This window comes from Acomys russatus, chromosome 2 (genome assembly GCF_903995435.1).
Source record: "Acomys russatus chromosome 2, mAcoRus1.1, whole genome shotgun sequence".
Classification (NCBI taxonomy): Eukaryota; Metazoa; Chordata; class Mammalia; order Rodentia; family Muridae; genus Acomys; species Acomys russatus.
In genome coordinates this window covers 82,221,472-82,243,857 of record NC_067138.1, presented here as the reverse complement: position 1 = coordinate 82,243,857, position 22,386 = coordinate 82,221,472, and positions in this window count along the sequence as shown.

The window sequence follows — 22,386 nt, the reverse complement described above, 5'->3', positions numbered from 1 at the left end:
GTTAGAACAGTGTCCTGGTTTGCCACAAGAACATAATGTGTTCCCCATTACGTTAGCTTTGTAGATACCTAATTCTAGACACACAGTGAAAGGAACTGCTAAGTGAGCAGCTCAAGGATTTGGGAAAGCATTCAAATCCATTCTTCTCAGCACCGATGGCAAGGCAGTCCCAACCAGACAGTTTAAGTTATAAATTAGCTTACAATCTTCTTTGCCTCCTGTTCTTTACAGTTTTACTAGGTCCCATATGTTGTCAGTCCCTGGTGCTTTTCATCCTAGAATCTCTGTGATTTCTCCAATCACACATAATAACATTTCTCTTTTATTAGACAAAGACTGTTTCAGTTACGTAGAGCCTAGAATCCCACATGATACATCTATTATTCAGAGAAGCCCTTTTACCTTTCTTTTTTTTATTGCATAACATAGTTTTCAGATGTATGGTTTTTTGATGTTCATGTGTTTGTAGATTTTGTATGCGTTCATGTGTGTATGCATGTTTGCATATATGTGAAGATACATGTGTATGCACATGTGGAGACACATATCTGTGTCTGTGTAGAAGCTAAAGGTTGATGCTCAGTATCTTCCTCAATTGTTTCCTGCTTTATTCATTGAGTCATAGTCTTTTGATGACTCAAGAGCTTGGAGGCTCAGCTAGTCTAGCTAGCCACTTTATTCCCTGCCTCTGCTAGTATTACAAACTTACCATCACACTAACTTAGTATTTATGTCAGGGGTGGAAATCTTACTTCTGGTCTCCATGCCTGCTCATAAACTCCTTCACCTGCTGAACCATCTCCCCAGCCCTTCACAGAACAGCGTTGACAGCAACTGAAAGCTGTGGACTCCAATTAAACTAGTAAGAGTTGTTACTATTAAGATTTCATCTGGGGATAGAGAAGAGTCAGGAAAAGGAGAGAACAAAAAGAATCTCACTTGTGATAAACAACCATTGACATGAAACTGTTTTTAAAGACTTGTTTTGAATTGATAACTCTTGCTAGGCCTGTTCGTGAGCAAAGAAACTGAGCTTTTACTCATATTTTATGAAACAAGCCATTTAGGATGTCCAGAGCCATTGTAATTTTCTGATTCACACACCCGGCAAAGCCATGCAGCTTTGATATCACTTTCTGAATGCAAAGAATACAATTGTATGAGATTTTGCATAAAATTGCATATTTGTGGATATGATTTAGCAAGCCAAGTGCACAGAAACTCTTTTGGGGAAACAAAACATTGGCAATGCATGGTCCAATAATAGTAATAAAGTGTTTATGGAGATTAATGTACTTTAAAAGGGAGTGTAAATGCACAGATGAAAAGCTCAGACATGAAAGTGTATTCCCAGTTCCTGTGCTAATATAAAATTATTTTCAGTAAACCTAATAGCTAATACAAATCGTCAAAGTAAAGGAATTCATTCATTCATTCATTCATTCATTCATTCATTCTCTCAACCAACCTTTATTGAATACTCACTACATGCTAAATTCTGGAAATATAGAGATAAAGGATAGTCCTATAAATCAATTAAAAATCATATGTGAATTTAGATGGCTGAGTAGGATCCTTACAGCTTGGCACAATGGGACTGTTGGTTGCATTGTTAAATCAATGCTCAAACAATACTTCTCTGAGCCAGTGTTATTTTAGATTAGGTGTTGTTATTTTTGTGGGTTTCATAACATAAAGACTAAATTACAATATTAGAACTATTGAAAGATACAGCCCTTTGGAAGAAGTATTACTGAGATTTTAGAAAGCAAACAGGAATGATGTAAGAGAAGAGAGTCTTTGACACAGTAAGATATATAGGCTGAAAAGTAGGAGTTTGGGGTGAGAAATTAGTGCATGCTAAGCAAACTGGGTAGGTACCATGAGGGACACAACATAAATTCTAAAGACATCAGCGATTACCAGTACTGAAAAGAAACAGTAATACTCTAGCCTTGCCTCTTAATTTTGCATATCTAGGATCTGAAAGTCACAGGGGGCAGGTAATTTGTAAATTAATTAATTAATTAATTAATTAATTAGAACATGAATAGCCATAGCAATAGCAGGACAAAACAAACCTTGAAAATTTACAAAGTTTTTGGTAGGAGCATGGTTAAAAGTCATTGTTGTGACTATGTTGGGAAGTTATCAAAAATAAGAATAGTGAATATGTCTTAGGTGGCAAAGAACTTTGTTGACAGGCAAAGGAATTTTTATGTTACGTTGATTCTAACACTCTTAGTCTGTTATACTTTAATATTTCTAAAATAGGTGAACAGATATTTTAATCAATAGCATTTTCACACCATGTCATGTTTTATTCAGGTTTGAGGAAGAGAGAGCTAAAAAATTCTAATCGCAATGTTGTCTCAACAGTTTGGGGAGTTGTCCTGAAAGATTAAAGGTAGAAAAGAATATTAATTTTAAACAAAATTAATTTAAAATTATGGTCATATTTTAATGCCTTCTCTTTCAAAACCACAAGCAACAGTGAAAGTCTAGCACAGCAACAATAACAAAAGAATAATCTAGAGGACTGATGAAAAAAAATTGGTAGGAATTGTAAGGATACATGCCTGGAAGAAATAATGTGAGTTCCAGTAAGATGCAATATTTAAAAATGGAGAGAGGAAAACAGGCAACTTTCTATTCAGAAGAATGCATTGTATTCAGTAATATGTTTCTGTATTACTTAATTGGAGACAGCACTCCAGTGGTTTCAATAGGGATGTCCCCCATAGACTTATGTGTTTGGATGCTTGGCACATAGGAAGTAGCACTATCAGAAGGCGTGGCCTTGTTGGAAGAAGTGTGTCACTGTTGGGGGAGGCTTTGAGGTCTGAGATGCTCAAGCTATGCTTAGTATAGCATTTACTTCTCCTACCTGCAGGTCAAGATATAGACCTCTCAGTTCCTTCTCCAACCATATCTGCCTGCATGCCACTGTGGTTTCCGCCATGAAAATAATGACCTAAACATCTGAAATTGTAAGCCAAGCCCAGTTAAATATTTTTTTTATAAGAGTTATGGTGGTCGTGGTGTCTCTTCACAGCCATAAAACCTAAACTAAGACAAGCACTTAATAAAAAGGTACTATCAACAAAACAAAACAAAAGAAGAAAACAAAACAACAACAACAACAAAAAAGTACTATCATCTAATTACCTCTGAATAAAAAAAAAACCTCTGGAATCAAGTATAACAATATGGAAAGCAATTAATTAAAATTGTCTAACAGTGAGCATGTTAGAATCCATAAAATACAACTTCCTAGTATTAATTAAATTGCGACTAAATAGTTGGCAGTTTTCTCAGTAACTCTAATAAAGAATTTAGACAGCTGAGTGTATAGGAACAGCATATGGTTCATCCAAGACAGACATAAGAACAAACTATATTATTGCTTGCATGAGGAGAACTTTGAAACAAGTTATTTGATTCATCTTAGTTTCCATATAAGGAAAATAGGACCACTTATAGCCATCTCATTGCACATAAAATATCTAATGTTCCAAAAAACAAAACAAAACAAAACAAATCAGCTGAACAGGGTATTTCTCACATTTTATAGTGTCCAAGACCAAAAACAAAGAATTAAGAAAAGATATTTGAATTATCCCACCTGTCTTGTTTTAGTGGCATCAATGTAGATTTATTAACAAATGGAAGGAAAGATATCCTGAGAGCTGAAGGGGATTTAAGGCAGGGGTACCCATAGAACAGTGGTTCTCAGCCTATGGGTTGCGATCCCTTCAGGGACTGCATATCAGATATCCTGTATATCAGATATTCACATTATAATTCACAACAGTAGAAAAATTGCAGTTACAAAGTATCAACAAAGTAATTTTCTGGTTGGGGGTTACCAGAACTTGGGAAACTGTCTTGAAGGGTCACAGCATTAGGAAGGTTGAGAACCATTTCAATATGGGCTCCTCAGTGCAGCCTTAAGCCAATGGGCTCTTGGGGGAAGCACAGCGAATTCAACCTAGTCCCTCTTACATTTAAGGCAAGCAATTTTCAAAATTACATTGAAAACTTTTTTAATTTCTATACTTTACATCCTGATTGTAGCCCCCTTCCTCATTTCCTCCTGGTACCACCCCCTGCTCTATTCATCCCTTCCCCACTTCACTTAGTCCTCAGAGACAGGTCCTTTACATGCAGGGTCCTTGATTGGTTAAGGCAAACAATTTAGTAGTGAACCAGAGTTCTGGTTTTTGAATTCTCACACCCAAGATTTTTGGCATAACATACTGATATTAGGGCTTCTATAAGTATAAGCCTCCTTTAGAACACTGAGATGGTACCACCAACGGATTTCTGCTTTACACAAGTATATTGGCAATTCTTTAAATAACATCTACTCACTAAATCAGAGTTTATTTAAAACATTATATATTCTTATCATATTTAATTTCAACAAAACTTCTCAAACATTTATCTTTTAAAACAATAAAGATTTAATTTTTCAAATCCCTGCATATGAGGTTTCAAAAAAAGATGGAAGTCAAAGAGAAAGATACTTTTTAATGAAACAGACTAAGGTTTGAGAATGCACACATTTTAACTACTGAAAATCTCAATCAACTCTTCTACAAAATAAACTAGTAATAGTTCCTGTGTCTTATCATTATAGCAAGTACAGAAAATTAAATGAAACAAAATACATGAAGTATGAAGACCATGATGGCATAGTGCTAAGTTTGTATCACAAGCTCAAAAGTTAGATGGCAACTCATTTTTTCATTTAGGTTTTAATTTCCCTGCCTAGGAAAGAATGAACCCAGAATTGGATCTGCTAACAATGAGTTTTCTGTTAGATGCTGTGAGAAACAATTTTCAGATCTCCAGTGCACAATAAATTAAATGTACACTGTTCAGTTTATTGTATTTTGTGTCTCAGTCATTATTTTGTTAGTTTTCCTAACTTCTTTCTGACAATGTAGTTTTTTAGTTCAGTTACCTGGAGGAATGGGGGAAGAGAAAATAAGCTCGTGATAAATGGTGTTCTGCTTTTCTTCACTGAAAGAAAGGACTGATAACAACAGGCCAAGGCTTTTCTGTGCTTAGTTCATTTTGGGAAAATGTTATAAATCTTCATTTCTTTATAAGTACATCTGTGTGTTTGTGAGGCCAGAAAGGGGCATCGGATCCTTTGAAGCTGCAGTTACAGGAATGACAGAGGCCAAACTCTGCTCCTGGAAGAACAGTAAGCACTCACAAGCACTGTTCTATTTCCTCTCTGTCCATTTTTTAAAAAATAATATCTTTTACTTTTGGAGCTCATAGTATAAATACATTGTTTCTATTTTCCCTCTGTTCCCTCTACACTCTACCATACACCCTTTTTTTGCTTTTTCAAATTCATGGGCTCTTTTTTCATTAATTGCTGTTATATTCATATGGTTATGATATATTTATATCATATCATACACACACATACAAACATAGGCCTAAGTACATTGGTAACCTTCTCACCCTGCGTAATCTTACTTGTGTTTGTGTTCTCAGGTTGGCCATTTGATATTGGATAACTAATTGGTATGTTCTTATGCAGAGAATACTAATTCTCTTTTCAGCATTCCTCTGCTGTCTGTAGTTCTTTGTGTAGGGTTGAGGCCCCCTGTGGGCTTTCCTCAGTCCACTTTAGCATGTCTAGTGCTCTTGTCTTTGTTCAGTTCTTCTTTAGGCAGTGATGTTGGTGAAACTTTATGGATGTAGATTTTGAAATTATTAGGAGATACAATCTCGTAGCACAGTTCTTTTTTCCTCTGCCTCTTACAATCTTTCTATCCTAACTTCTGCCATGGTCCATGAGTTTTAGGTGCAGGACATTTATGTAGATATATTCATTGGAACTGGGCTCCACGACTCTGCACTTTGATAGGTTGTGATTTTAGGTAATGGCCTCCATCTATTGCAAAGAGATGTTTTCTTGATGAGAGGCGAGGTGTAGAATTATCTTAAGGATTCTACTAATAGAGTATTTATCTGATTGAAGAAATGGGAAAAGGGGAAAGAAGACTCTAAATAAGGAACGTGAGGGAGATAAATATGTAAGGAGTAGGAGCAGAGTAAAAATAATAGAAAAGGTGTAACGCTGAAAATTCATAATAAAATGTACTACTACTACCTAAAAATCATATAATGCACACACACACACACACACACACACACACACACACACACACACACACACACACACATCTAGGCTGACAAAACTCCCTCAAAGAGCCAAAAGCTAACAAAATTCTGAAAGAAACAATCAATCTACCTAATACTAGGTGTGACAAAAGATTTCTTTTGAATTGCTGGTCAAGGTTGTCCAAGGAACTCCAAAAACATTGCAGGCTATTACTATTGTCTTTAATTGATAGATATAAAAGTTCCATCAGTTTATGCTTTATGTAACTATTCTCAGGCATCAAGGAAGTTGGATTTCTCAGAGAATGCCAGAGGATACAAAAGGTTCTTGATGGTTTTTACATTCATATGAAAGTGGATAGGTGCATGCAATTAGTCTTTTGATTATATATATTAGATTCCTCTGAATTCTGGCCCAATGAGGCCTAACTTTGGACTTTCTTCTTTGTTTTCATAGAATCCACTGTAAACAAAAGTCTTTTAAGTTAACAACCTGTGTAGGTTAGTTGACTCTGTTGGTCTCCATATGGAGATCTTGTCCTATCCAGGTCCTTCTATCATTTCCACCAACTCTTCCACGGAGAGACTGAATGGAACCATCCTGGGTCTGAAATTCAGGAAGTGGTGGAGGCAGGGGGTGTGGGAGGGTGGCCTAGCCGGGCTATTGTGTTTCTAATGGAACATCAATGGAGGCAGAGATCCTGACCCAGATGGGCCATTGCATGCCCCAGCAAGTTTCAGGCAGAGAAAAGAGGAGAAGTCTGCATATTTTGGAGCTGGATTGCACGTGGATTTGGGGAGAGACCAGTTTACAGGCCAGACCAGTGTGCAGGCAAGAGATATCTGGGGATGCGTCCCTTGGAACAGATCCTGGAAGGTGTACTCTCGTTTCCCTTTAACCCTTTTTCCTTTTTGTATAGGATTGTTGGATTGTATAACAAAGTCTAATTGTTAAGAAACAGAGCCAACAGCATTACCAGTGTTTTATTTTGTTTTGTTTTTCTTTCCTTTACCAGAGAAAATGAAACGTGAATGGAAGGTTATAACAGCAAAGTCCTGGAATGTTACCATTTAGCAAGTAGCACACTTTATGTTTTCCCTAAAAAGATTACAAGCCACTCTCTCAAAGACATTTGCTGTTCAAGTAGATCCTTAAAGGAAGTTGAAGAATGAGTTTTAATTGGATTTAATTGGTGCTTTGATAACACTCCCCTAAGAAGTAAGAGAGAAAAGATCAATCAATTTGACTATGTGGTTCACAAGCAAACTTTAAAATAAAACCAGTGAATGTTTTAGAAGACTGCTTCAGCCTAAGTAAGTGTCAGATCTTCACTGGTCAATAATTTACTATAGATTGTTTCTGAGAATACTGGCAAGCGTGTTGCAAAATGTTCTCAAGGAGCCATGGAGCCACTCTCCTGAACACTTCAGTCTTCTTAGGGAGCTGAGAGCAACCTGATGACACAACACATAAAGGAACAACATCTTACAAAAGCTTTAGTGGTCATGAAATGGACATCTTCACCACTAGGAGAATCTATGTCTGTGTGTTACCATAACAACCGACTTCTTCACTGTAATTGTATAATTGTTAAACTTGTTTAGTTACATTTAGTAACCATAAAATGAAATTACAAGTAAGTTACAAATGCCACTTTTAGTTTATTTCAAATTATTGAGATTTACTCTACAGTTCCTAGATCTTAAATCACAACACAGCCCTTAAAACAATCAATATTTAATTAAGTTATAGTTACTCATATTAACTGCCTTTTAAATGAAAATTAAATGGTAGCATGTGGCATTTTAAGAGATTATCACTTTTCCTATTAGATCACTTTATATGTTTATTGCTCTAATTTATCTTTATTGCTGGCAAGAGTATTTATCATGTCAGAAGACATATTACTTTGTAGAACACTAAGAAAAATATGTGCCTAACAGCCATATTGTTTTATTTTCTAAAACTAGGTCTCTCAGTTTGTTTGATAAGTACTCTATTCATGAAGCTATCTCCATAGTCCATTTATCACTGACTTTAAAATATGTTTATGTTATTCCTTGGGTTGCATATGGGATGTACATACATGTGTGCAAACACATGTGAATGCATGTGTGTGTACATATTTGCATATGCCCTCATTCTCACGCCTGGAGAAGGTAGATAAGTTTTACTAAGATCTGTGATTTAGCGGTTTTACCAACATAGCAAGAAATGTTAATATTTTTTTAATCCCCTCTTCTATTCCCCCATTTCCTTTTACAGTAGATTTTGGAGATTATGTATTTTGGGTCTCATGTAGCCCAGGATGACCCAGAACTGATATAGGAGAAATATGAAGTAATATAAGTGATGATAAAAGGGATTACTAGTAAGCTTGCTTAGGAAATATTACATCACATGAGCTAAAATTTAGCTAAAGGAGAATGCCTCCAAAAGACTGGGAGATAAGGAATATATTGAACAGCTCGTTAGAAACTATGGGAATGAAAATTGTGTGGCATAATTAAAGTTTGGAGTTGAAGAGAAAGTTTCTGCTAATTTTTGGTTACCAAGATTGACCTCCAAATAGGCTCCATTCCCATAACAAAAGGAAAAAGAAAGAAAGAAAGAATGAATGAATGAATGAATGAGAAAAAAGAAAGGAAGGAAGGAAAAAAGGAAGGAAGCTTGACCAAAATAAGTAAAGACAAGACAAATCAAACAAAATCCAGCCATTAGGCCTATCCCATGTCAAAGAACTTTCTCTCATGGAGCAAAACAGAGGTACAACCACCCTTTAGTCCTGGTCTGCCATGAAGTTTCCTGCACTCTCTCTTATCAGAAAAAGAAGCATAATTCTGACAACTGGGCAATATGTTTGCTGTTTAAAATTAAGATCTCCCCTAGTAGCCAGACTTGCAGTCTCCTGCCTCTGCTTAAATTGTTTAAAGTATTCCGACTGGCCCCTACCTACCAAAATAATGACTCAGACTCACAATATATTTGCAAATACCTAGGCTCATTTCCTGATTACCTTATAACTTAATAACCTGTTTATTCTCATGGTAAGTTCTGCCATATGGCTGGTTACCTCCACTCAGATACCGTGTGTCTTTTCTCTTTCATGTCCTCCTGGGCAAATCTCCCATGCTTTACTCTATCCTAGGATTCTTTCTGCCTAACAGACCTCTCATCTTCTATTCTGCCTTTCCTATAGGCCATTGCTTGCTTATTGACAGGTCTTGCATCTACACAATACACAAGATATTCTTTCCTTTAGTCCAACAAAAGGCTCTTTTTCTTACAAAATAAACATATAAAATAATAACAATAACAAAACAATTATGAAAACAATAAGGCAAGGTTTACATTCATAATGTTCAGTCCATATACACCTGGCAATTTTGGAGAAAGTATTATACTATCTATGCTATCTTGGTGAGTTTAGAGTTATGTCCCCAAATCATTTTCTGTAATATGTTACATTACCAACCTAAAAACATCTTCTTAGAATTAAATCATCTTCTTAAATCCTAAACAACTTAAACTTTAGTGTAAGACTATGACTACCTAGTCTTCCATGCCATCAGAAATTTGAGAAGGAATAAATATTATCTAAGTAATCAGGATGTGTAGGCAAGCAGCTTCCAAAACTACAGAATTCACAGACACTGACAATTGGGACGTCCCCAAAAAATTTGTCTATAAAGTTAGTACATCAAGGTAGGACCTGAAAGAACCTAAGTATGACAGCATATGTAAAACACATAAGCCTAAAGTGTATGTAGTTTAGTAAAATCTTCTGTTCATGGTCAGCTCCTCTTTAAGTATTAGCAGAGCCAGACAAGCACTACCATTGAGCGTTCTTCTAAAGTTTCCTGGTTGTGTAGAGTAGATTCTCCCTGGAGGGGCGAAGGAATACATTTCTGTATCAGAGCTACATATGTAGTCAAGGATGACCTTGACTTTCTGATCCTACTGCTTTGATCTTCACGTGCTTGGATTATGAAGTGCAACATAATGCCTGGTTTACAAGTTTGCCACTACTCATAGGAACAATCTGCCAGGTTTCTGCTCCCACTTCCCATTGATTCAAAGGGATGCCAGTCCTTATAAATCACCAACACACTAGTATTCTTTGGTGAACAGGTCTTCACCTGTCCAGATGCAACTGGTTAAGGCAAACCAGGAAAGATGTTGCTCTCTAGTTCACGCATCCAATTCTGGAGTAGCTACAATCTTCGTGAAGGCCTCAAGATGATACCACAGAACAGCTATTTCAATGCTCTGAGTGGAATGATATCTCTCAAGCTAGACAGCATGATCAAGTATCTATACTGGCAGGACTCACAGGAAGAGACAGGCTGGTTTAGAAGATTAGAAAAGCATTCTAATCAGTTTATATCTTACTGTGAGAGATAGAAACCACTTTTATGTCATTGATATCCTCCATATTGCCTATCTCTGTTGCTTGCTAGTGAAATGTAATCATCTGTAACCCAATTTGCTATACAATGGGGAATGATAGTAGAACCTTAAAGGAGAGTTGCTTAGATTCAGTATAAGACCACTTTAGCATCAGATCAAGTTCCACTTAAGAAAACTCAATTCTTGGACATGATTAATAGCATTTGCTACTCTTTCCAAAGACCGTAATTCAGTTCCTAGTATCTACTCTGATACAGACCCCAACCACTTGTAACTAGAGGATTTCATTCCCTCTTCTGGAATCCATACATACATGGCACACACACACACACACGCACACGCACACAAACATACACACACACTTAAAATCAATATAAAATAAATGTGTAAAAGATAACATAATTCAAAAATATCTATAAAAATAGGCGATCCCAGGGATACACTGTAGTTTGCAGTCAGGAGAACCAAGCCAGATTCACTAAGAACTGGACTCCAATGAGACTCGTAACTGACTGTTCACGAGAGTGTCCATTTCTGGACCTTTCCTGGCTGATACAGATGATACAAAAGCACTTGTAAACCATGTATACTCCAGTGTTGCAGAAAAATAAGGTAGAACTGGAGACTATGATAACCATGAAGTATAAAAGTCATCTACAAGAAACAACTGTCATTATCTATAAGTAACTGTTTGTACAACAGTTTTCTTGTTTTCAATAAAATGATAGAAGTCAGATTTTCAAAGAGCTATAGTCATATGGCAAGTAATTTGAATTAAAAATACATTTTTATGACCCAACACTGTGCAAGCAATATGAAATAAATCCTGTATTTCACTTGCTTCATGAACTGCCAGATATCAGCCTGCATTCTGTCACATCTGAGGTATTACTCTTCTTCATTCTCCCCAAAGCCATGCAATAGATCTTCAGATCCATCATCAGCATCCATTATTTTTCTGTACTGCTTCTAGGACAAAGGGTATTTCATTCAGAATTTCCTTCTTATCCAAAATCTAGGGAGAATTTGATCTAAAACCTATTCTTACAACCTCAAAGCCTAAAATAACTCCACATGACTCATACTTTCCAAGGATACCCTACTGTTTTTCCCACATATTGATCATTCATGTTATTCTGCTTATATAGAATTTTTCCTGTTCCTATTTTCTTCATATGGATAAATTCTAACTGGTCTCCTGAACCCCCCCCCCCCCAGTCAGTGACTCCTCTGAATAAAAGTTTCCTTAAAACTAGCATGTCACTTTTCTTTGTTTTGATAGCTTTATTAGTTCTTATTATATAAAATTATAAATGAGTATTTATGTGTCTTCCTCTAAGGGACTGTGGATTCTTTAAGAGTATAATTATTTTTCATCTTTTCATTCTCAGGCCCAACAGAATGTCTGGATTTTATTGCTATTTTGTGAATAAACAGATAAATCCAATATTAAGAACTTGATATTTTCTTGACAAAGAACAGACCTTATAAAATATGAGCTATAATTTTATAATATACATGAGATATGTTTTTCTTCATGGATGAAATGAACTATGAGAAGGTTTATATCAACTAAGAGATAGCAGATGGGCTACATGAAATACATGCCAAGAGATGGACATTCCAGACATATGCTGAAACAATTTTGAAGCAGGGCTGAGGAGGAATGTGAAACAATCCTCGTTTTATGGCAGAATTAAAGGCCACAAGATAAATGCACATATAACATTTTAGAGAGGTTACAACATCCCATCGAAGAAAAAAAATGCTAGGTGGCATTCAGATCTTGATTAATGTGAGCATCTACAGCCTGTAATGTAGTGGTAAAAATGTTTGTGAGTTTTTTAAATGTTTGGATACAATTTTAATTAGCCTTCCTATATGTTTCTGTTTATGAAAAAATGTATAATATTGATATAGCACTTTGGAAATTTTTATTATTTTTTAAGAGATGCTGACAGACAAAATACTAAAGATTATACAAAAGAATAGAATCATAATCATTGACTTTAGAAGCTAAAGGCCAAGGCAACAACAAGATACCCTAGGATTTTTAGCAGGACAGAAATTGGGATGTTAGTTGAAGGCTTAAAATCACAAGTCTTTAAGGGTTTTAACATATCTTGTGTGGTGGTTTAAATAGGAATGGCCCTCATTAACTCACATAGTTGAATACTTAGCTCAAAGGGAGTGGTGCTATTAGGAGGTGTGGCCTTATTGGAGTGGAGGAGTGGGTGTGGCCTTTTTGGAGGAAGTGTGTCACTGCTTGGGCAAGGTTTGAGACCGTTTATGCTCAAGCTCATCCCAGAGTGGCTCCCAGTCTTCTGCTGCTGCCTGTGGATGAAGATATAGAATTCCCAACTCCTTTTCCAGCACCATGCCTGCCTGAATACCACCATGTCCCACCATGGTGAATAATGGACTGAACCTCTGAAACTGTAAGCCTGCCCCAATTAAATATTTTACTTTACAAAAGTTGATGCATTGTGTCTCTTCATAGCAACAAATCCTTAAATAAGACAGAAGTTGGAACCAGGGACTTATGTAGTGCTGTGGAAGGCCAGACCATGCTTTTGTTTGGAGGAATGTAGATTTTTGGGAGTTTGGTTTAGAAAAGCCATTGAATGGCTTAATGAACTATCCTAGTAGGAACATGAAAGAAAATGGTGCTGAGGGTGATTTGAACTGTGAGGGCATGGATGAACAAGTTTCAGAGAAGAATTTTAGCATGGTACATAGAGACTGTTCTTGTGATGTTTGGGTGAAGAATGTGGCTGCTTTTTGCTCTTTTCTGAGAAGTATGTTTGAGACTAATGTGAAGAGTTTTGGATTAATTCTATTGGCAGAAGAAATTTCAAAATAGCCTAGTATATACTCTGTAGTGTGGTTATTAGTGTTCACTCTTTTGCAAATTTGTAGTGAAAAGAAGCCAGATGAGAAAGAAAAAAAAATACCAAATGTAGAATTTGACTTCTCAAAAAAAGGGCACAAGAAAATGGAATGGAGCCAAATCCTGTGTTCCAGGAGATAAAGAGATTAAAGAAAAATGGGATGTGAAATATAATAAAGGAAGTGGTGCCCTCAGGTCAAGACCCCACCCAGCTAAGCTTCTAACGTGAAAAAGAATAAAACAAAAGTGAAAAGGAATTCAATGAAAGCATAAAGCCTGGTGCACACATTTTTTTTAAATCTCAGCACTGGTGTATCTCTGAGTTTGAGACAAGTTTGGTCTACAGAGCAAATTTTAGAATATTCAAGCTTATGCAATGAAGGCAAACAATGGAAAACAGAAAGCTAGTCAAGATGTAATAGAATGAGGAGACTATGTTTCTGTCTCAGCAAGCAGCAGAAATGACAAATATGACCACGTGTTTATGGCTTTAGAATCAAAGACAGAAGAAAGAGGTTATGGAATCTCTTCCCATGACTTAGGAAAATTGATAAGGCCAGACATATATCAGAGGTGTCCCTGTGTAGAGGCCTGGAGATGCCAAATGTATGATACTGTGAAGATGAAGCCTGGATTTCCTTGGAGACCCCAAAATATTGGAGATACCAGAATCCTGAGGAAACTGCCAATGAGAGCTGATAACAGAAAGTGGACCTAGCCCAACAGAAAGTTATGCATTGCATTTAACAAAGCTGAAAGGAGTTGAAGATCTGAAGAACATTTTGACTTCAGACATGGAGATGCGGAGTTTGGAGTTTGCCCCACTGTGTTTCCATCTTGCTTTGGTCCAATATTTCTTTACTATGTTCTCCTTTGGAATGGTATTCTATGTCTTTTGCCATTATTTTTTGGAACTTTGTAACCTGCCTTTTTCATTTTGAATTTTCAGGACATAACAGTTAAGAGACTGTATGAATCTCAGGAGAGACCTTGAACTTTGGAATTTTCAAGGAATTTGAGACTGTTATAGACTATGGTGACCTTTGAAATAGGACTGAATGCATTTCTACATTATGGTATGGCTACAGCGCCATGGTAGCCAAGGAATTAAATATGGATTGGCCCCCATAGATTCATGTGGGTGAATGTTTGGCCCATAGAAAGTGGTATTATTATGACTTGTGAAATTGTTGGAATAGGTGTGGCCTTCTTAGAGAAAGTGTGCCACTGTGGAGGTTGGCTTAGAATTCTACTATGCTCATCCTATGCTCGGTGTGGTTCACACTCTCCTACTGCCTATGAATCAAGATGTAGAACTCTCAGATTTTTCTGTAGCACCATATCTACCTGCATGCCTCCACAACCCCCCATGGGAAATAATGGATTAAACCTCTGAAATCGTAAGCCATCCCCAATTAAGCGTTTTCTTTGATAAGAGTTGATATGGCCATGGTTTCTCTTAAAATCTAAGAAACCTTGTTTCTGAAAGAAGCAAATATGCCCCCATCTCCTACCCATTGGCTAATTCTAATTCTGTGATACTGCTATCAGTTGAATGTTCTTAAGTCAAGGTTCACAACCAGTTCAAGCCCCTTCAAATACAGAGCAAAAGTCTAACTTTTCACCTACATCTAAGTTAGTCTCCCCTAGGGTAGTCAATATGATTGATCTGCAGTTTGTGACTATGGCATTCTTCAAACAAGTCAAAATGTACTCGTTCCTTTTAGTAAGGTGTTGTATCATGGTTTTGTCTGAGAACAGGCTATAGAGGACTTTGAACATTTTTTTTCATGCCACATGGATGAAGCACAATGTTTGGAAAGATGTAACTTCGATGCTGGATGAGAAAAGGATATGTCATGATTGACTTTTCTGCATGAGGAAGGAGCACGAATTTATACAATGAAATAATATTAGTCTCTATTTGAACAAGCTAATCTTGAAGTAAAGGAAAAGAGAAAGCATATCATGTTGAAAAAAAAGCATCAATATTCCCCGTGTGCCATCTGTTACTTCTGTTGTTTTAACCTTGATGACTCCGTAAAGCAGATGACTTTATACAGGTACTTTCATAGGCATTTGTTTTAAGGTTAAAGGCTATAACATTTATGATTAAACCATCAATCAATCTGTTCTTCAGTATCCATTCGACAAAAGTGTGTGGCAAGATAGTCCAGAGTGATGAGTTAAACCCAGAGTGGGATACTATACATTCAGGATAGCCACTTTCAGAAATTTACCTTGTCCAGTGCAGCAAACACATAACTGACCTTCTTGTTGGTTGGCATAGACAACACTTAGATCCATATTTCTTAAGTTACAACAATGTTTCATCCTTAAATACAACTGGACACTTGTGTTGGTAGATGTGGAAGCACTGGCCTTCTTGAAGCCTCACTATATGGAAAAGACTCTTAAGGCATATGAGTGTGAATGCTATGATAGCCTCTGTAAACTATGATTGCAGCAAAGGCAGCATGTTGCTCCTTGCCACTGTTGCTGAGTACAAACATTCTATAGGCATGAGAAATATGGACATTTTTCCCACACTTAGTATGATTTTTCTGAAGCTGAATATATTTCAGAAGACAAATTTTTGAAAAAATTCTAAGATATTCTAGAAGTTTAAATTAGAATAAGAAGTTTTAGAAAGTATAAGGCTTTGGAAAATCACTGAAACAAGATATTCTTCCAGGATTGGTAATGACAGATTGGTCTTTACTCAGTCTTCATCTACATTTTCCTTGAACCTACACAGCCTTCAAATATTCTGTTATTTCAAGGGAAATGCTCAAGCCTCTCATCCTTCTAGCACTTCAGAAAGATTTGGCTACTAATCTCTAATTCAGTCACTGTATTTTTCTTTGGCATTGTTTCCTGCTTTTCTTTTCTTTTCTTTTTTAATACTGTCTCTTTGTCAGAATAGTTTCCTCTGTCTATTTCTAGAATTTTTAAACCAAACCTTAAGCCAGCCCATAACAAACAAAATCAGAATAGATGAGAGAATTATTGAAGAAATAAAAAGAGAGAGTAGTGGGAATATGAGGCTAAACAAATGTTAATGGTCCTGCTGTGCCTCAGAATGAAGATGGACATTTGAATCTATACTAACTGCTATGGATTTGGGGAAGATTTTTATTGTACTTGGCTTTTGGTTTTCTATGTACACAATAAAGGCATTTGATGTCATATTTATATTTATTGGTTTCAGATAGATAGATAGATAGATAGAGTGGATAAATGATTTATGAGAGATAGATGGATTGATGATAGATACATAGATAGATGATAGATAGATGATAAACAGATATATAGATGATAGGTAGATAGATAGATAATATATAGGTAGATCATATAGCTGCTAGGACAATAGATAGCTAATCGCTCGCTCGATCGATAGATCGCTTCGTCAGATGCGCCCGCGCCCTAAAGTTGGGTGAATACGAAGGTGGGGAAGATTATGGAGGAGTTGGGGGCGCGACATATTAATATTTTGCCTGAAAATTAATTAAGTTTGATTTTATCACAAAGTTCTTGTTTATACTGCCAAAGCATGTGTGGAAAAAAATTTCTAACTGAGAACCATCCAGTCCTAGCCACAACAATGCACAGATATGTTGAAGAACACAAATAGTAAACTCCTGGAAGGCTGAGAATTTGTTTACTTTTTTGTTTGTTTGTTTGTTTGTTTATTAAGTCTTAGAATCTGGAATCTTTATGGATCCTGGTTGAAGCAGTTAACATGTATGCTTTTCATCAATAAGCCATGGACTGGGAGGAGAGTGATCTTGCAGTCATCTGATAATCAAGATCTTTATTTCCATTTCCTTTTTTTTTCCTTTTTTTTTTTTTTTTTTTTTTGGCAAAAATACCTCATGTTCTACAATAATGCTCCTCAGTCTGTAGCCATTACCACTTCACAACTGCAGCAGAAGTGATGGTGGCACCATGTGTAATGAATCCTGTTTTGTCCAAGGTCTATCACCTAACACGAAACAAGATTAACCTGGAATACTGAAGGTCCTATTATTGAAGCCAATGAACTCAGACAAATGGATAGCAGTTCCTTTCCCACTAACACCAGGGGTTTAATTCATTTTTATTCAGTAGTTTTAAAGCTATATTCTTCATGGTCTTTGAACTGATATCTATAGAAGGCTGAATAGGGTATTAGATACTTTACCTTTTTTTTTTTATCAAGAAAGGTACTATTTTTTAACAACTATATAAGGTGCTTTAAATTCTACGAACAGCTTGCTGTTTCAAATTAATGTAAGTGTAGACCTTGAATTTTCTACTAAAATGTCTACATGTCTACATGTGAATAATAACTATTAGTTATGAGTCTTTTTGCTAGGCTGAGTTGTAGGAACTTTGTGTGTGTTTGTTCACGAACTTCTCATAATAATCCCATGGCTCATACATTATTAAAGATCAGGAAACTTACAAAATCTATCCACTACTAGTCACTGACAAAATTAAGATGAAAAGAGGCACTCGTTAGTTCTTGAACCATACTCTTAACCCACTTCATTATGAGACCTGGAAAGCATCAAAGATCAGCACATTCTTGCTAGCTTTAAAGGGGAGTTTGGCTTCTGGGCATGTTTCCAGAAACTATTCATGATTTTCCTTGGTGGATAGTACTTTTTACCAAAAATGAGAACCATATGTTCTCAGACATGTCAGAACTTCATTTTGCTCCATTTCCCTTGGAATGAATCCCAAAGAATTCCTGCTCGGTCTAGGATTTGAGTATAGTTTCCCAGACTTTAGACTTAACAGCTTAATCTACAATTTAGTCAAGATGAGGTAGAACTTTCTCTGTACACCTAAATGGCACTGACCTTTTATAGAAAGCCAAATATTCATGGTCCTCACACTTGTCAGTGAATAGGAATGAGGTTGTGATAATGCTCCCAGGTCCTGGCTGTTTGTATCTCACCTGTTTGGTCTTAAAGTCCTGTCTTCATGCCACTGTAACCAATTGGCTCTAACTCTTCTACTCCATTTTGTGCCTGTACATTTTTTTTTACACTGCCTCTTGGCTTTTCATAAGCCAATGGGCTCAGATTTGTCTTTTCTTGCTGCTCTCAGCCAGGTATTTTCCTAACTGAATTCAGTTTTAGTCTCTCTATATTAGCACACATCAAGTGAGCTTTGTTATTCCTGCCTGAGCTCCTGTCCTTACAGTGCTTTTCGATCTCCCAACTAATTTTAGTCCTAAATTAAGAATATGTGAGCTCATAGGAAGAGCTTTTGCATCCACAAGTCATTTATAGCAGGATTGGATCCTCTGCCTAGTGACAGTGAGACCCAGCCAGCTTTTTAGAGACCGTAAAAAAATGGCTAAAAACTTCCTAAAGGACCAAAGGAAACATTTGGATTACCTCATTTGTAACCTGAGGCAACTGCAGAGAGGCTTTTAAGAGATGTTTGAAAACCGAGAATCAGACAGACAAAATTGAGACTAAATGTATGTGACCCATAAGCAATCTTGTCAGTGCACGCTGGGGCACATGAAGCAAGTCCCATGAATAAATTTAATTAATTAATTAATTTACTCACTTTACATACCTATCATAGCCCCCTCCCTCCTCTTTTCCCAGCACCACCCTCCTTCCCTCTTCCTCATCCCTTTTTCCCTATTCTCAGAAAATGGACCCCCAAGCTTATCAAGTAGCATCAGGACTGAGCATGTCCTCTTTCGCTGTGGCCCAGCAAGGCAGCCCCACCAAAGGGAAGTGACCACAATGCAGGCAAAAGAGTCCATGTCCCAGATAGCCCCTGCTTCCCTTACTAGGAGACTCACATGAAGCCTGCAATGCCTATCAGCTACATCTGTATAGGAGACCTAGGTCCAGTCTATACATGGTCTTTGATTGGTGCTTTAGTCTCTGCAAGCCCCTCTGGGCCCTGGTTAGTTGGCTATGTCACTCTTCTTGTGGAGCTCCTGTCACCTCCAGGTCCTCCTATCCTTTCCCACAGGACTCCCTAAACTTTGCACAATGTTTGGCTTTGAGTCTCCACATCTGTTCTGATCCACTGCTGGGTGGAGCCTCTCAGAGGACAGCTATGTTAGGTTCCTATCTGCTAGCACAGCAGAGTATCTATCACTAGTATTGTCAGGAGTTGGCTCTCTCCTGTGGCGTAGGTCTCAGGTTGAGGCTCCCTCAATATTAATAGTTGGTGTTTTTAAGTTCACGCTGTAGAGTTTTCCAAAGTAAATACTCTCTATCAGGAATAAACATCTTGAAAACTATCAGACTTTATTTTTAGCACAGTTATAGCGGCTGTCCTAGTGACTACATTTAAAGAATAACAACCTATAATTTGTAGTTAGATTTTAGTAGTCAATAAATTTGAGCATTAACTTCTACAAACGCCTTTCCTAGGAATAATGATTTACTTTCTTTTCCATCTCTCCCCTCTTGTATTTTTAGAAACTATTCATATTAACTTAAATACCTCTGATTCACCTGAAAACTGGTCATTCTCAGCTCTTTAGTTGGAGAAGGCAGATCATTCTAGAAAACATTTTACAAGGATGTTGTTTTATATGGAGTTCCAGTAATGTGTAATTATTCTTTATCTGTCTTCTGCACAACTATTTACTCTAGACTTACTGGATTAATTAAGATGATTTTAAAATTAGAAACACCAATAATTAATATTCTTATATTCCAAAATTCTGAAAGTCAAATTCTTGAAGGTTAACAGTTCCAGATATTGATATTCTAGAAGCTAAAATTTCCCAAAACACAAAGTTCATAGAAGTAAATCTAGGCTGTTAGAAGTTGAATTTTGAAAAAAGGATGGCCCACAAAATGTGTCAATAATGAAAACTTAAGCTTGAAAATGTGTAGTCTTACTTCATTGGTATCCTTTCTACTTGATGAAATTTCCAGGATCACTTAATGAATTCATGACTTATTTGCCTGAAGAAGCCAACAAATTAACTATTTTAGGAATAATTGTGTATATTATAGAGGAAGAATGTAATATACTATGGTGTTGCTGTTATGCAGGATTGTTGCTACGATTTTGTAGTCTGTGTATTAATCTGCATTCTCTGGAGAAGAAGAAATGACAGAATACACTATATATATTATAATGAAGTTTCACCACATTTAATTGCATGATTGACATGTGGTTAGTATAATAATGACCTTCTATACAATGGGGAACCAGAGAGCACAGTAGTTTCCTAGTCTATATTCTGGATGACTTAAGATATGGTATGGTGTACATCTGTTACATATGAGTAGTGACCTAAGTCTGTCCCACCTCAGTTCTCTGGTTGGTGGTTCAAGCTCTATGAGCACCTGTGGCCCAGGTTAGTTGATTTTATAGATTTTCTTATGGAGTCCTTGGCCTCTCTGGTTCTTTCAATTCTTCCTCTCTCTCTTCCATATGATTCCCTGAGCTCCAGATAATGTTTGCCTCTGGCTGTTTCTGATTCTGTTGCCTGCCTCTTGGATCCCTTTCCCCTAATTGAGCAGTCTTGTCTAGCCTCAATAGAAGATGGTATGCCCAGTCCTACTACAATTTGACATGCCAAGGAGGGTTGATATCCATGCGAGGTCTCCCTTCTCTGAGAGGGAAGGACTGGGAGGAGAGCAGAAGGATCTCTAACTAGGATATAAAATTAATTAATTAATTAATTAAGATATGGTACGGTGGATTTTCCTTTTCTTTTCTTTTTATATTTTATTTATTATAATTTATTCACACACTACATCCTGATGGTTATCCCCTCGATCTTATCTTCCCCTTCGCACCCTTCCACCCTTTTCTGCTCTATTCCCCTCTCCTAGACCTCTGATGGGAGGGTTGCCCTCCTACCTCACTGTCGGGCCACAGCCATCAGCACAGCCTGCATTCTATTGCTCTGTGCGGCCGAAACACTGTCCTGCCATGGAGCAGTGGTTAAAGAGTCGGCACCTGAGTGCATATCAGCGGTTCAGTGGGCCTCCCCCCTACACATACATACTTGGAGTCTCAGCTGTCCATCAGCTTTATCTGAACTGGGGAATTCTACGTACTCTGCATGCATTGACCTTCGTTGGTGCATCAGTTTGTGCAGCCTCCCTGTGTCCAGATTCACAGGCTTAATGGTCTCCCTGTGGAGCCCTTGACCCTTCCTGGTCCTTCCAACCCCCATGCTTCCCTACAACTCTCAGTGCTCTGCCTAAGGTATGGTTTAGAGTTCCAGTATCTGTCCTGATTTCCGTCTGGGTGGAGTATCACTGAAAACAGCTATGTTGGGCTAATATTCACTTATAAGTAAGTATATACCATGCATGTCTTTCTTACTCTGGGTTACCTCACCAAGAATGATCTTTTCTAGTTCTATCCATGTGCCTGCACATTTGAAGATTTCCTTGTTTTTGATAGTAATATTCCATTGTGTAAATGTACCACAGTTCCTTTATCCATTCTTCAGTTGGAGGATACCTAGGTTGTTTCCAGATTCTGCCTATTATGAATAAAGTTGCTATGAACATAGTTGAACAAATGTGTTGTATAGTAGAGCATCTTTTGGGTATATGCACAGGTAGCACTATTTCCAATTTTCTGAAAAAGTGCCAGGTTGATTTCCAAAATGGTTGTGTAAGTCTACATTCCAACCATCAGTAGAGGAGTGTTCCCTTTTCTCCTTGCCAGCATGAGCTGTCACTTGAGTTTTTGATCTTAGCCATTATGATATGTGTAAAATGGAATCTCAGCGTCATTTTGATTTGCATTTCTCTGATGTCTGAGTATGTTCAACATTTCTTTAAGTGCTTCTCAGCCATTTGCCTGGTGGATTTAATAATAATGGCCCCCATAGGCTCATATATTTGAACGCTTAGTCAAAAGAGAGTAAAACTGTTTGAAAACATTAAAAGGATTATGAGGTGTGTATGTATAGCTTTGTTGAAAGAAATATGTG